This window comes from Sapajus apella, unplaced genomic scaffold (assembly GCF_009761245.1).
Source record: "Sapajus apella isolate SASKATOON/1434 unplaced genomic scaffold, GSC_monkey_1.0 scaffold27, whole genome shotgun sequence".
In the NCBI taxonomy this organism is placed as follows: Eukaryota; Metazoa; Chordata; class Mammalia; order Primates; family Cebidae; genus Sapajus; species Sapajus apella.
In genome coordinates, this window is record NW_022436967.1 from 17,070,653 (window position 1) to 17,082,031 (window position 11,379).

Here is an 11,379-nt window from a genome sequence, read left to right on the forward strand (position 1 = left end):
TTCCCAGAGGGTGAGTCTCTGATTAATACACTTGTTTTTTTCTGTAGAACCCTGTGATATTTGCCATTACACAGAGGGAAAAAAGCAGCTAAAATAGCTATGTCCCACACTGACCTCTCTTCCCTGCCCACTATAAATGAAATGTTTTTGGCTTATACTCACAGTCAGGCAAATATTTTGACCAGATAATGGCCTCTGGGCACTGGAATTCTTCCTTTAGAGAGTTTCTCATACTGAAACATTCCATTTTTCATGCTCCATTTATTCCTGCAGGTTTTCACAGTTATATATTTTTGACAGTGTCGATATGCTGATAGCCACAGCCAGTAATGCCATAATTAATAAAGTCACTTGACTGCAGCTTCCAAGAGAAGGGAATTTGACCTGAAAATGAGGATAAAGAAATATCTTGGTGGAATTTTTCTCTTACATTTTTCTAAGCACAAGAATCCATTTAGCTAGTGATACCTCTTTTAAATGATTACAACTTCAGTTATTCTGATTGAAAAAATTTCCATGCTGAGTACATAAGACAGAAAATTACAAGCAAGCTGTGCTTCTATAATACACTGCTAATGTAGCCATTTTAAAAATTGGATTCATATGGAGAACTTTTAAGTCAGTGTTAATACATCTATTCTTTCAACATTTTTTAAGGAGCTATTATGTACTTAAGTGCCAGAGATTCAAATTTGAGGAAGTCATCATCCTTGAGATTTTATAGTCTAGTGAAAAGTAAATAATTTTGATACTATCTGTGAAAGATACTATAAGAGGAGCATTCCTCATGTGTTAATGGATCAAAGAGAACCCCTAACTCTATTTCTAGTTGTGGGATGGGAGCAGATGGAGAAGAAGGCTGTGAAGAGGAGGCTGCTCCAGGGCTGAGTCTCGAAGGATGCAAGAAAAATTATCAGAAGAACAAGGAAGGGAAGGGAAAGCACAAAAGTGTGGCAGTGTAGTTGATCATAGCTTATTTAATTGCTGCAAGACAAAGTCACGCTGGCCTGTAAGGTATCACTGGGTAATCAGTGAATGTTGATTATGAAGAGTTATGGTGAGTTTAAACTTTATTCAGGCATTGGAAAGATAATCTGGAGATTTTAAGTTGGAGAGCAATATGATTACATTTGCATTTTAGAAAGAAACCCTTGCTGGTGTATGGAAAATGGATTGATAGGCTGTTGCAATGCCCAGTCAAGGGGAGACCAGGGCCTGAAGTCAGGCAGTGGTGAAACAGCAAAGAAAAGGGTGTACTCGAGAAACAGTCAGGGTGTAAAACTGACTGTTTCCATAACCAGCAGAGGAGGGGATGGTGCATGGGAGAGGAGAGGGTTTTGGTTGACTATGTTTGTTCTTTTTTGCTTTGTAAGCACCAGTAGTCCTCACTACACTTGCTGCCTGCTCTCCTGCTAATCATTCTCCCAGCATGAGCAGATAACCAACAGGTAAAAGTAGTTCTTCGGAACAACAGATGCTTTGTTCAGACACACTCTTTACAGTCTTACCTTCTGGCATTTGCCCATTGATGTAGGATGGGCCATTAACAAATACCTGGCCCAAAAAAACCCATAAATTTTCTTATGTTTACAAGAAAATTCTAGAATAAATAACTGGAGTTCATATAAGTCTTTGCAGTTTACAAAGCAATTTTTCCATTTGTCACCTCACTTAAGACTCACAGCAATGCTGTGATGGGTAAGGCAGGGGGTCTCCGCATCTCATATTGCCATTGAGGCAGCTGTGACTGAGAGGTCAAGTCACTTACCCAAACCCACACAGCTTCTGAGGTATTGACCTAGGAATCCTATAGTTTCTTTCTCACTCCAAACTTTACATTACTCCACATTCACTGAGCCTTTTGGTTTTTAGCTTGGAATGTCTATTTTAATACTTACCATATCTACCCAACTTAATTATAAATCTCATAAGGTTAGGAACTGGGTATCATGCCTCTTTTTTCTTTCATACATACTAATTAGGTAATGGATAACATTAATAATAGAGATTTCTTTAAAAACTGAGCATATCTGGAAATTTGGGATAGCATTTAAAGTCAGCGCTTAACTATTTATACCAAGGGAAAGGAGTGTGGATTGAAGAGTGTAAACGAGTACTGTAGAGTCCTGGAAAGGAAGTATGTGTATAAATATATATATACATAACACATATATATAGTAACTAATATATACTAATATATATATAACTAATACATGTGCTATAATTATATATATATACTTGTATGTGTATGTATATATATAATATATATATAACTAATACATATGCTATACTAATATATGTACATATACACTTGTATGTCTGTGTGTATATATAATATATATATAACTAATACATATGCTATACTAATATATATATACTTGTATGTCTGTGTGTATATATAATATATATATAACATACATATGCTATACTAATACATACATACTTGTGTGTGTGTGTGTGTGTGTGTGTGTGTATGTATATATATATATATACATAAACACTTAAGGACATGGGCTTTTGTGTCATGCAGATCTCTGTTCTCCATTTAAAATAGCACCAGCATTTATGAGCTTAGGCAAGTTATTTAATGTCTCTATGCCTCAATTTCTTCAAGCCAAGGAGGAAAAGTAGTAACACCACATAGAATTGTTGAGAGGAATGAACAAGAGAGTACATGTAAACTCCTAGTCCAGAGCCTGGTACATAGTAAACCTTTCAATATATGTTAGTAACCCAGGTATCAATGCAGGCCTCCATCCTATTTCCTTTCCCGAATTTCTGTGTCAATCTTGGCTCTGTTTGTGACTCTGTGTCCCTGCTCTATAGAACTCTTGCTCACCAGTGTCTTATCTCCATTTCTCTGATTCACACTACCTTCTATGTGGAACTCAAGCTGCTTGCCTTGAATTCCAACCACACCCTGCCTCTCAAAAAAAATTACACAATGCATTACAATGTATAGCAAATATTTACTAATAATTGAGAGGAATGGCAAAAAGTTGCATCATAGATTTCTAGGGCAGACAACTTAAAATGTAATACTGAACTTTCTTCTTCTGGAGATGCTTGGCTATTTTACCACCTTTCACTTCCCACCAAGTTGCTTAGCTCTTGCTCTGCCTCCTTCCTTTATTGCCACAACATTTAAAACAATGTTAACTATGATTCTTCCTACTGTTGATGGGGTTGGAAGGAACGTTGCCACTCTAACTTATTTTTCTTTCTTTCTTTTTTCTTTTTGTTTTTTTTTTTCACTCTTGTTGTCTTAGGCTGGAGTGCAATGGCACGATCTCCGCCTCCTGGGTTCAAGTGATTCTCCTGCCTCAGCCTCTCAAATAGCTGGAATTATAGGCACGTGCCATCACACCCGGCTAATTTTGTACTTTTAGTAGAGATGGGGTTTCTCCATGTTGGTTAGGCTGGTCTTGAACTCCCAGCCTCAGGTGATCCACCTGCCTCAGCCTCCCAAAGTGCTGGGATTACAGGCATGAGCCACCATGCCCAGCTGCTGTAAATTCTATCTCCCAACTCAGTTATCAAGCTCCCTTTTGAATGATAGAAGACTGAATGACAGGCCCCTGCTCCCGGTCTCACTCCTCTCTCCTCTCCTTTATAGCCTCTGTGAGAAGAAAGGAGCAGTAGAAAGATTTATTTCCCCACTGAAATGAATTATGCCACCTCTTCCTTCTAAAGGAAAACTGTCCACAGTTAATTTTAGTTTTAGATACCTTTTTTCTCTTTGTAACACATTATTATTGTATATTGTGATGATGGATGCTGCTTGCTTAATAAGATATAAAAAGATGATATTGATTGAACTGGGTTTAATTAGATATTTCTTCATTTGGTCAAGACTTTCACTCCCACCCCATGGCTTTCCATCAGCCCTGACTAACATCACACAATTCATCAGGTGATAACTTAAAAAGGAGTTTGGTTTGTACAAGATGCAAGAAAACTCCTTGCAAAGCAATGCCATAATTTTGAGTCAGATAAACTTCTTCTTAAATAGCTAATTTTTCTTCAGCCTTTGGAATAACATAATGTCTTACAGTTACATGGTATCTATAAATTACTGCAATGTTTTCTAGTTACCTCTATTTGAAATAAAGGATGCCTTGTTATTTTGGGACAAGAAACAAATGGCTTTGTCCTTGTGCCAATGAAAATGAGGCAATCTCGAATTCAGGCAGATTGAAGATCTGGTTCTTAAAAAGGTGAATCCCTAAAATTATATTCAATAAAAGGTGCAGGCCAGGCACGGTGGCTCATGCCTGTAATCCCAGCATTTTGGGAGGTCGAGGTGGGCAGATCACCTGAAGTCAGGAGTTTGAGACCAGCCTGGCCAATATGGTGAAATCTCTTCTCTACTAAAAATACAAAAAATAAAAAATAAAAGAAATATAAATAAAAATTAGCCGGGTGTGGCTACTTAACAGGCTGTAATCACAGCTACTTAACAGGCTGAGGCAGGAGAATCGCTTGAACAAGGGAAGTGGAGGAGGTTGCAGTGAGCCCATATATGCCACTGCACTCCAGTCTGGGTGACAAAGTGACAAAGCAAGACTCCATCTAAAAAAAAAAAAAAAAAAAAAAAGGTGCAGTTAGAAATTTGAAGTATGCCTTCTATTACACCCAAACTCCATTTTGGAATTTTGCCAGTAACTCAGAATGTTCAGTATCTGGTTATTAGAGGATTTTAATACAAGCTGTTTAGGACAAAGAATAAAACATGCTGTTGCTTTCTAATATATTACGTCAACTCCCTAATTAAATTGTCTTTTCTGAAGAGCAGTCAGAAATGTTAGTATGAACCCAATCAAAGTTATGTGACTTTACATCTGGGCTTTTTAATTGCCAGTTTGATGGAGTGTAATAGATAGTTTCACTCAGGGATCTTGCTTTATCTCTAATATGTCATTTTGCTTTGGTAATATACATAATGTCTCTAGCTTCAATTTCATTTCCTTCTCAATTTACGTTTGAGGTTTAGACGTGTGAATTCGAAATAAATTAGTGTTGGATTTAGCAGTCTTCAAATTTTGAGTAACGTTACCCTTTCCCTGAAGCACTTGCTATTAATAAGCTACAATTTCAACACTAGTGTGTTGCACAATAATTGTAATCCTTTCACCCTTCTTGAGACAAAACTCACATTCTCTTTGGTCTCAGTCTAGGTGGCTGGGGTAGGTGAGCCCCTCCTCCTGATGCCAGACAGGGCATGTGAGGAGTATTGTATCAGCATATTATATCTCTCAAGAATGGGTAGAGCCAAGAGATGAAAAAAGAAAGAGGCTTCATTACTTTGAGGCTGGATCCAGCTGGCCCAGAATCCAGTCTACCTTGGAGTCCCTGATTATGTAAGCTTACGTCAGTTTCAGTTAGCTTTCCTATTACTTACAATAGACAGAGTTCTCACCATAACAAATAGCTTTAGAATATATTTGTTTGGCAGTACCTCAAGAAAGATTTCCCTCTAGTTTATCTCTATTTTGCTAAGTTCTTGAAAGTAGATATAAGTCACTTACTACAGAAATTTCTAAGATGACCCAAAAAAGCACATTCAGGGGCTTGTTGTTTCTACTTTTGGGTTGGTAACGCTTACTCACACATTACCGTCAGGAAATCTTATTTGTAAGCCAAAGTTTCTATTATCAGCAGTGTTTTTGAAATCTGGGCTTGCATTTCACTTTATGTTTTGTGACTTTGCCTCCTTTTTCTAAACTTTCCATGCATCTGCTTTAACATTACACAAGAGGGAGAAGGAAAGTGAACTGTCTGAGATGAACCTCTTCAGTGGGAAAAAATAACTTTCACTAAGCTTGGTCCTCCCCTACTGCACCACAATTTACAGTACTGTCTTTCTTCTTCCTGTTCCTGTTTTTATGTAAGAATTTACTTTTATGTAATAATTTCTTTGATTAATAAGATATATTAATTAAACTGCTCTTGGCTATAAGCAAAAAACCCCAACTCAAATGGCTTAAGCAATAAGAAAAAATCGATTTCACATACCAAGATGTCTACGTGGGAATGACTTCATGGCTAGTTAATTTAACAACTGGATTTCTTTTCTTTCTACTTTGCTGTCTTTGGGAAAATGTCTCTCATTTAGCAAGATGCCTGAAGCAGTGCTAGGTATTACTGCACAGATGATAATACCTAGGGAAAAAAGAGCTGCTTCTTGCCATATGTCTGTTTTCATCAAAGAGGAAAGAAAGTTTCATTGGCCAGAGCTGTATCATGTGTTCACGAATAAGCCAGTTGCAGAAAAAGGTAAAGGGAATATACTATAGGCTTAATCCACCCTCCTGGCACTGGGGCTGGGACAGCATCCTCTAAAAAGAGGCCGTATGAAGGAGAAGGAATATCTAAAGAGAGTAGTAAGGTACCAAGAATTCTGTCCAAGGTCAGCTTTATGGGTGTGCATCTTGTGCAGTTACACAGATCCCAGTCCCAGAAAAGCCCTGTTGTTAGTTTAATGCTCTGCTATTATGATATTCTTCTTCTCCTTCTTTTTGATATAGAGTCTAGTTCTGTCACCCAGGTTGGAGTGAGGTGGCACAATCTCAGCTCATGGCAGCTTCCACCTCCCAGGTTCAAGCGATTCCCCTGGCTTAGGCTCCTGAGTAGCTGGAAATACAGGTACGCACCACCATGTCTGGCTAATTTTTTGTATTTTTAGTAGAGATGGGGTTTCATCATGTTGGCCAGGCTGGTCTTGAACTCCTGAGCTCAAGTGATCCGCCCGCCTCAGCCTCCTAAGGTGCTGGGATTACAGGCATGAGCCACTGCACCCAGCCTATCATAATATTCTTAATAAGTTTTGAATAAGGAGCCCTAAATATTATGTGGTCTGTCTTAGTTCTGGCACGTCAAATAACTATGCCAGGAGCTTGGTAGAGTGTCATCTTCATCTTTTTCTTTTCCATTGTCCTTTGGAGAATTGTGAAATAAAATTTTGCTGTGCAGAAGTGAAGAAAAAGAAGCCAAGAGAAGGTGGAGGGTACTAGCTACTTATGTAAAGAGAAAGCTGTCAGTACAGATATGAGCAGTTTAAAAGAGAACAGAAGGGATGGGAAGACAGAGAGCAGGAAAAAGACAAGAGAGACACATGCCTTGGGGATGAGCCAGAACAGGCCAACATCTTCTTCCCAGGGGGCTTAAGCCAAAGAAGATCGCTTTCTCTTGGAATTGGTCTAGGCAAACACTGTGATTAGCTTTATAGCCGTTTAATGATCCTTGTGTTTGCTTACAGTTTCTTTCTGTTTATTTTAAATCTTTTTGTCTTTCTCTATGCCCTCTCCCTCTCTCTCTCTTTTTTTTTTTTTTTTTTTTTTTTTTGTTGAATTTTTTTTTTTTTCCCCATACTGGAGTGCATTGGTGTGCCCTCGGCTCTGCCTCCCAGGTTCAAGCAATTCTCCTGCCTCAGCCTCCTGAGTAGCTGGGATTACTGAGCAGCTGGGATTACTTTCACTGAATGTGAAAGGCCTGGTGAAAACATGGAACTTGAGCTAAACCTTAATGAAACACTCCGACCTACCACAGGAAAGCAGCACACTTCTCATTGCTGTTTCTGTGGTTGGCCCCCAGACTCACCCCCATTTCTAGGAGCAGGGACACAAGATAAGGCTGGTTTATCAGTCCAGTCCAGACCTTGGTCTCAGTGGTTATTTGAGGAGTGGACACCTTCCTCAACCATCTCATAAATAAAATTTAGCTTTGATATATCTTCCAGAACCACTGGTAAAGAGGTGTTCACTATATTCTAGAGTTCAAAAACTGATAGGCTATAAGCCTGGAGCTGCTGGCTGACACTTTTCTCATGACTTGGTTAGAGCCTAAGAATGAAGGCAGCACTGACAGGTGAAGAGAGAAAGTTGTTTTTTTTGTTTGTTTGTTTGTTTTTTTTTTTGAGACAGAGTCTCTCTCTATCGCCCATGCAGTGGCATGCCCTCAGCTCACTGCAGCCTCTGCCTCTGGAGTTCAAGCAATTCTCCTGCCTTAGCCTCCTGAGTAGCTGGGATTACAGGCGCCCACCGCCATGCTTGTCTAATTTTTATATTTTTGGTAGAGATAGGATTTCATCATGTTGGCCAGTCTGGTCTCGAATTCCTGACCTCGTGATCCGCCTGCCCCAGCCTCCCAAAGTCCTGGGATTACAGGAGTGAGCCATTGCACTGGGCCGAAAGATTCTTTTTTAAAAAAATACTTTTAGCTTTTGTTTTAGATTCAGGGGTACATGTGTAGGTTTGTTATATGATTATATTGTATGATGCTGAGGTTTGGGATACAAATGATTCCATCACCCAGGTAGTGAGCAGGTACCTAATAGGTAGTTTTGCCCCCGCTTCCTTGCTCCCCTATCTATTAGTCCCCAGTAGACAGGCAGATTTATATTGACAGCATTTGAGCATTCAAGTTCACATGTGCCTCAACTCTCACCCAGACTTTCAGTTATGAGAACCAACTAATTTCCTTTCTTATTTACATCCATTTAATCAGGTCACTTTTAATTTGAAGCAATCTTACTGATACACATCATTGCCACCACTAGACAACATACCTGTGCAAGTATTTTCAGCCACGTATTAGGAAAAGACATGTTTTCAAGGAAATTTTATCTTTCCAGTTGTTTAAGACTTAGAACAATAATGAAGAATAAACATAGCCTGCCCTTGGGAATGTGCCCTCTGACTCATCAGGACTAATTAGACCCAGTGGACTCAACCAGTCAGAACTGAGTGGGGTCTGGTCATCCACTGCCTGCCAGGAGGAGAGGATTTTTTTCCTCAGAAGTTAGCAGAATTCTGGAAGGCAGCACAGTTGAAATTGGTGTGACACTTGGTAAACAACACAGATCAATTGAAAAGGTGACTACACCAAAAATCGTTGGTTCGTATACATGGCAGAAATTACTTCAGGCAGTGGAGAAGGTAAAAAGAACAGATTTTTAATCAGGTTATGAAAAATCAAATGAGGCAACATTAGAAAACAGACTTTATTCTTTTAGAACTTGTACATAGCCTTTCATTTCACCTGCTCTAGGGTTCCATTAGCCTTCTTCCTTGTAGAAATAAAAATGAAAATCAGACAGACACAAAAAATTATTGTAGTGAATCATCATTTAGGCTAAAGTCTATTTTCTGGCAATCAGCCACATAGCTACAGATACTTCTTAAAGAACAAATATATTTCTAAATTATATCCATTATCTTAACATCACCACAATCCCAGATTCCATCATTTCAAACGTGTAATGAGCCCTTCATTTAGGAAGCAAATTATCTTTGTATATGCTTCATTTTACAAAAATCCAATGTATTCAAACCCTGCTTTTTTTTTATTTCTTTCATAGATAAACTTCTCAAAAGTGGTTTTACATTTACAGTCACCTCTTCGTCACTTTACTGCCCTGCTTCTCGACAGCCAGACCCATCTATCAGACATTCAAGGCAAATTGGGAAAACCCCACTGGAGCTCTCTGAAATGCCCCGACTTCTCTTCCTGTGTTACAACTTGCTTTCCTTGAAACCCTCTCTTTCCACCTTGTACACTTAATCTGCAGCTCCAGCTTAGACAGCTTGAGACTTGACTTCCCTAAGGCTTGAAATCTGACTTTACTGAAGTGACTATAATCTGATTCCTTTCTTTCCTACACACACAGCTCTTCTTCTGCTTTGAGGAGGAAATTCTGCCCTGAACTTTAGTGCTAAGGAACCCACCCAAGACAAGACAAAAAGCAGAGTGGGGTGAGTCAGAGAATGTCTGGAGGCCCAGGCAGGTAAGGATAAGGGCTGGGAAGGGGAGAAAATTTGAATCCCACTTTCAATTCATTTCTCTAGTACACTGGCAGAGTCAACAATGACCTTGTATTTGTCTAATCCAGGGAAAACCTTTCAGAAATTATGCTAGACTTTCCTGGACCTTCTGATATTGTTGATAATTTTTCTTTCCTTAAACATTCCTGTCCTTTGGCATTTTTCCTTTTTAGGCCTCTAAGAACACACCTTCTTCTCCTTCTTTATTCTTTCTTCTTCGTTCTTTCCCTCCAACCATTGTTTCCTTTTCAGGTTCCCCTGGTCCTACATTTACTCCTCTTTTCACTTCACTGATCTTCCCAAGTCATTTCATCCATCGCATCCATGGTTTTGACCCATGCCTACATGCCCAATGGAGGTGCAGGTCAGACCTTCAGTTCTGTTCTGTTCTTTCTCCTGAGTCGCAGACCTGTGTATCCAATATGTATACGGAACAACTGTACATGGATATTCACAAGTTCCTCCTCCAAGATGCTCTAGATGATCTCAATAGCTTTCTCATTAAATCCATTTCTCTTCATCTGCCACCAAGTTACCCTTAATCCCACATTCCCTATTTTAGTAACTGGCATAACAGTCCCTCAAGAGTGCAATTCAGAAACCTGTGATTCCCTCTAAAATGCAAGTCCTGTCAACTCAACCTCCCAAATAATTCTGCATCTCCTCCCCTACATCAGGCTCTTGTTGCTTTCCTTGCCTTAACTACTACAAAGACTCCATAGCAAGATTCTGTGTCTCTAGTGACTTTTCCTTCTAACTTACCACCCAAGTGGCTCTTGGAGTTATTGTAATAAAACAAAATCTTATCACATTACTCCCTTACTGCAAGCCAGTTGATGACACTCTATAACCAATGAGAAAAATCTGCTTTAATATGTCTCTTAGTTCATGTGCGGTTTTTTATAACAAATGCCTGAAGCTTAGTAACTGATAAAGAAAAGGAATGTATTTGTTACAGTTTTGAAAGCTAAGAAGCCCAAGGTCAGGGAGTCACATCTGGTGAGGGCATTCTTGCTAAAGAAGAGGCCCCAGGTGGCACAGGGCATCACATAATGAGGGGACTGAGCATGGTTGTGTGGTAGCTTAGGTCTTTCTTTTTTCCTTTGTGAAACCACCAGTTCCCCTTTTATGACAACTCATTAATGTATTCATCCATTCATGAGGGCAGACTCCCATGATCCAATCACCTCTTCAAGGCCCCGCCTCTCAATACTGCCACACTGGGGATTAAGTTTCAACATGAGTTTTGGAGGAGACATTTAAACCGTAACAATAGAAAAGTCCAAATTTATCTGTACTTTGCTCTCCTTTATCTTCTTTTTTAATGCTTTTTAATTTTGAGACAGATTTTATTTTTATTTCAATATTTTATTTCTCACTCTGTTGTCCAGAGCTTAAGTGAAGTGGTGCAATCATAACTCACTGTAGGCTCAAACTCTTGGACTCAAGCAATCCTCCCACCTTAGCCATCCGAGTAGCTAGGACTACAGGTGTGTGCCACTATGCCCAGCTCATACACACACACACACACACACACACACTCTCTCTCTCTCTCTCT